Genomic DNA, 6,405 nt, shown 5'->3' on the forward strand with positions numbered 1-6,405 from the left:
TAGTTATCAACATTTAAGTAAAATAACATATTAAAATTATTTATATTTCAATACGTGTATGTACACGTATACGGTGTAATTAATGCTTCATATGTGTATAGGATATCTATATTTATTTCAATAAACGTCTGAGATGTCATTATTTAGAACAGTGGAAGTTATTCGTTCAGTTGTATTTGTAAGTAAACGTGTAGATTCACCTGTATGGTGTAACTCGATTTACATTCAACCTATAATTTTCGCAACATTTAGTGATTTATACTACACGCACACGTACACATACATGTTTGAAATCACGACCTCTCTGATATCTGATAAGTTACTTAATTCATAACGTGTACGTTTAACCTAGTGTCTGAATATTAACACTACATTTGTAGTGAGATATTCCTCACGAACGAGTACACATACAACCGGCCTCTAAACGAACCGAACGATTATATATCTCCAATGCAGGAATGGTGGTTTAACTAATGCACCTTTATATACGCATGACGTGTGCGTCATTTCCTCGCACATTTTTTAAGTTTTTTTTTCTGAATTTATCTTGAGATAATATTTATTTACCTATCACTTGTTGCTTTTTCGTGCTTTCCGATCTGTATGTACACAGTTTTACTTCCGTCAAAAAAAAAAAACACTGACAGGATCCAAAATTCAGGATTTTCCTACTTTGTGAAATATAACATTTTCTGTTGATGAAAAGATACTATCTTTACAAGTTTTTATGATGATGAGGTATTGACTTATAAGATGTATTATAAACATTTAGGACGTGAAGGCACACATTTATCAAAACGATGCGTACTGGAGCTACATGAATTCTCCTAAAATATTAAGTACAAGTAAGAGATCAGAGTCTGCTTAATTTAATTCTCATAGCTAAACTGTTCCATTCTTTCATGCACTATATTTATATGACTAAAAAAGAATACTAAAGCTTACCTTTAGTTTGCACTAATTCGTTTTAGCTCATTTAAAAGCTTAGTCAACTTTCTAAGATGCCTTGTATGTTTGAACGTGATATCGGGGAGGGAGAGTTGAGCCAATGAACTCCCTTTTATCTCTTCCGTTAAGTAACGGAACGGGCTACACGTTAAACTATGTAAGATAACTAATGGATTAACGAGACGTAAAACGCATAAATAACCGAAAAGTTAATTTTTTATTTAAAAAATATAAAGTTTAACTTTAAATCACATATTTCAGACGGACTTAAACAACAAAATATGCTTATGAAAATGAAAGGTTAATTTAAAGGTAAGCTTTATTTCCCGTCGCATACGATCAACAGAAAAATGAGCGACAAATTCCTTGCGACCATGGTATGCGGTAACAGTACTTACCTAGGCTTATTTTACTTCCTGGTACAACTGCTACCAGTAATATTTTTCGCGTTTTTGGTATGGTTTGACAGTCAGTTATATGCCAATATTTTTGTGAAATATCACCAAAATAATAAATACATTCGGTACTGCTGAAAATATCGCGGCATGACAATTATATGAGAAGAACTGGATCAAAATTTCTGTTTTGTGGAAAGGAAGCGGTCTTTAACGTTTGTTTATTATAGGTGGTCAAAGATATATTCAATAGCTGGGTTTTCAGTCGCAGCAGCTAAGAATCTAAGCACATATATATGATTTTCGAGTGCCTCTTATTTCGAACAGTTGAAATAGTTAGCGAGTTACGGACTCAACTGTAAGCTGTCTAAAGTATGAGAAAAAGAATGGACAATTCAAACCGGAGGTCACATGGTTTGAGCTCAACTTTAGTCAAAACCCTGTCCTCAAACCGGAGGAGTGGGTTTGATATCCACTATTGTCAAAACCCTGCACTCAAGCCGTGGATCGCGGGTTTAAGCCCCATATGGAGATGTACATTCATGTCATTGTTCTACCAAGCAGACTCGGAAATGTTCAAATCCTAACGAGAGTTGACTTGAACTCAGTATTATCTAAACTGCGACGACTTATTATCCTGAAATTTCTACCATGTTTTTCATGTTTTGCATAACATGTCCTAGTTTTAGAATTAATGTACTTGTTTCTCCAGTAATATGCCAATCATTTTTACAAGCACTGACAAGTAATGAATTGTATTCATTGCTTAATTTTCCATGAAAATACACTGTTGGTGTCTCGCCAGATTCAACAATGTATACACTCATTACCCGCTTTAGTATTTCATTATTTTTATTGTCAAAGGTTAAATAACTCTTGCATATTTGAATATTATCTATGAAGAGTTGCCTTCCGTTGTTTTTTTTTTTCTCTGTCGATATTAAAAAAGTATTTAACAAGTTCTTTCTCCTAAGATGTATAACATTTATATTACTTTAGAATCTGCGGTCAAATTATTACAGCCGAGACTGGGCTTTTGTTGTTATTGTTCGAAGCCCTGTAGGTAGCCCATTTTATAGATCACGAGTCGATCCCAACTGCTCAAACTTCAGGTTCATACGGAGAAAATAAAACAGAAAAGCTATATGTGACCCAGGAAGATACTCAGGAATTAGCGTTGTGTCTCCAGTGTCAACAATATGAAGGTTCCAGTTTGGCAAATGTGATATTTCTTCAACAATGATGTATCGGGTAGAAAGGACCGACTTTAACGCCCTGTAATCAAGCGGCCCGTAATAAGTAAATGGTAAAATGTATAGACCTTTAGCCTGCCGGCGGCAGTGATTCTACCATTGCGACATCATGGTCTGCACTGTTCGCTATAGAATTGCTTTTGAAAAACTCGACAAATAGTGCGTTGTAACCAAAGTTATGTGGCATATATAGAACATGTGATGTTCCAACAACAAAGTTGAGTTGACGATTTTATCGTGTTCAAGATCTGTAATTAACATTGGATCATTTCAGACAATGTGAATGCAAGAGAAAACAAATTTGTCAGTATAAAAAAGGAATTGCTGTTTGAGTATTTCCATAATTTTGAGTATGACTTGGTTTCTATTTAGCACATATATGTCTCTGCGCATTGTAAACATCACGGACATTTCATACCAAAACCCCATTCATTACTTCTGTAAATATTACACGTATCAAAACTATTTCATTTGGTTGCATCAATGCAGACTAAAGATAAGGGAAACAACTCGTCAAGCCTTATCCAAATTGCGGTTTTTGTTGGGCTGTAAGTCAAATGTCATCTGAGATTTGTTTCGGTGGGACACCACAGATGTCCTTCCGGATACTATTTCATGCACGAGCAGGCACCTAACTAGAACCAGCGGCCTTCCGTAGGTAAGCTGAATGGTTTCCACTCACTACGACATGAGCAGAGTTGAATGGCTAGCGACTATAAATTTGTCCCTGTGAAATTAACAGCAAGAAAGATAAAAAAAATCAGATTTTTTAATGTTTCATTTCTTTTACATTTATTTCAGTATCTTATTCCTTTGCATGTATATTCTATAGCAGATAAACCAAACCTAAACCTACTTAGAATATTTTATTGCTATTTGTTGTTGTTGTTGATGTTGTTGTTGTTGTTGTTGTTGTTGTTGTTGTTGTTGATGATGATGTTGTTATAATTGTTGGTGATTCTATTTCTATGCTAATTGTTTTTAGGGTCTATTTTCTGACGTAGTTTCCTCATGACAACTTTTACATCATGTTTAAGACAGTTAATATGCACTATATTATCATTGTTTTCGGTACATGCACTTGTTGTGGTCGTTATTCTCCTGTCTAGTTTGACTGACAACTTATAATTGGCTGATTAATTGATGTGCTATATTTATTTCATTTTGAACACAGTGTCTTACATTTACCAGTAATTTAAATATTGATAAGTAAAAAAAAACAACAATATGAATGTACATGTGTAATACAGACCAACAACCAAAATGTAAACTGCATTTTAAATTGCACCTAATATTTATTATATATGAAACTGACGTTTGAAAAAAAAAATCCCCACACTTTAGAAATAGGCTATTATTCGCTCTGTAAAAATGCAAGTACTTAAGTTTGGAGCATTATTGCATTTTAGAACATGTTCTCTTTTCTATTTCAAACCTCTTTCTTCATATTTCATCTTATGTTATATGCCAGTCGATTCTCAATGCCTTCAGTATGAATGCTTTCAGAATTCGTTCTAACCTTAAGCATACAAAGAGAATTTTAAAGTAAACATTGGATTCACCCCCGGTCTTTCACAATAATCCGTCTGATCCACTAATCTATCTCTAACCATTTACCGAACACTTTTCGATACAATAACCACAGAATTAAATGTAAATAAAACACCAAATTTCATTTATTACTGAATTGATCTGAATTTCAACAGGTTCATGGCGTATTTTGATCCGTTTCTAAACACTAGAGATATGTATAATATCAGGCATAGTGGATCCTGTACATGTTTCTTGTATCGTCTGAGGTTTGATTTTCATAAACGTATTACAAAAACGGACAAATATTGGAATGAAGATGCTATTTATGTTAATATGTCATCCTTACTGTATAATTATGATGAAACTGGTGATAATAATGATGATAATAATTACAATCATCATCATCATCATCATCATTATCAATTATAGTTGTTGATGTGCTCTTCATTACCATTATGATCATCATCATCACTGCCATCATCATTGTTGTCCGAATCATCATTATATCTATGATCGTCGGCGTCATCATCCTCTTTATTTATCATGAATCATCATCTTTCATCATAATCATCTAATCATCATTACTTGTTTACAAATATTTCAATGCCCTTTATGGACACATGTTATAGCCTTTGTAGTGGACATCTTTCAAAGGACACAACGTTGTAGTCAGTATAGGTTTGGCTCGAAATATATATCATAGAATTGCCTGTCGCAGGTATGAACAAATCGTTACAAACACCAATATAATTCGTTACTTATATGTTGTTGCAACCAATCCTGCTTTACTTCTTTACATTTACTTTATTTTAATCTATTTAAGATCGATTGTGATGAAAGCTTAAAGCTAACATGAACCTCTCTCGAATAAGCCTCCGGGAAAACCAGTACTGGTGTCATATTGGAAGATGTGGTCATGACCCTTGTTGGGCTTGAACTTATTGTAGTATTTCAGTAGAAACAACCTTATTGTGTGATTTGCAGACTACCTTCAAAGACCGAAGACACTTAAGGATCAAATTCAAGATTACTTTCAGCTGGTTTTTAAGGAAATATTATTATCAAGGAATTTTCTTTTGGTGCATGTGTCCATACCCGTGATGATTCAAAAGCCAACTGGTTGGTATAATTAAATATCAATATATACCAGTGCTTTAGCAACTGGCTATAGCTCCAAATTAACTACCAAGTTTCAACCCAGTGTCGTTTGAGTTTTTTCTTTCTATTTCTATGTGACCGCATCAAACAAATATTCTGGACGTGTTAAAATAGTCCCATATTTACCTTTTATAATATTGGTATTTTGTGAGCGTGTGAGCAACTGAGGATTACTGTTTTAAACAACAAAAGCAAGCAGCAACAGATTCTAGAATAATTATGAACTCCACTCTGGGATCAGGGTTTTGCGTTAGGGTTTACGGTTAGGATTGAAATTGGCCCCTCCATGGGGCCAACTTAGTTTTACATAGAGTTTTATAGGGAAAACCTTTAAAAATCGTCTTGTTTTAAACCACATTGCACAGAGCTTAGATATTTGACATGTAATATTGTCTAGTGGACCTCTACCGACATTGTTTAAATTATGACCGGCCTATGCTCAATGAAATGTTGATTCTTCAGGTATCGCTCAATAAACACTGGCTATAAGTCCTTTCAGGGCTTTGATTTAAATGTTAATAATTACAAGGTAAGTGAAGTAATCATAACGTAATGGTGATTACATTGGCAAAGTAAATGCATTTATGTATGTCTGTCTTTGCCATAAATGTTTGTCTGTATATGACAAAAAATATACACTATGCTTTGAAAGTTGAAACACAGTCAAGTAATTGTAACTAAATAAATTATATTTAAAACCTTGCTGCGACTACAATGCTGTTGACTGCATTTGAAATGTAAAGAAATTGTAATTTAACGAATTACATTTCAGTGTAATCATGCCCAGGTCTGGACCAACATGCTCTGTCTGAAACATGTTCAAGATTGACTCAATAATGTTTTGAATTTCTTCTTTTTGATAAAAGTTGTTTAGAATTTCATTGAACGTTCGATTTGCAGATAAAAGTTGTTGCGTTACAAATGTGTGGTTTTTTCCATCGCTTTCAATGTGTTTGACTTACATAGTTGTTTAAAATGTTTTTAACTTTAATTTCTCATTTAAATAATATCTTTATCAAGTTTGGAACATAAAATTTTAATCACTCCGTAACCTCTCTCTGTTCGGTAGGTGAGGTCTTTTTATCATTTGACCTAATGACCTTCTAATATGTCTAGTA

Source organism: Mercenaria mercenaria, chromosome 4, assembly GCF_021730395.1.
Source record: "Mercenaria mercenaria strain notata chromosome 4, MADL_Memer_1, whole genome shotgun sequence".
NCBI classification, from domain to species: Eukaryota; Metazoa; Mollusca; class Bivalvia; order Venerida; family Veneridae; genus Mercenaria; species Mercenaria mercenaria.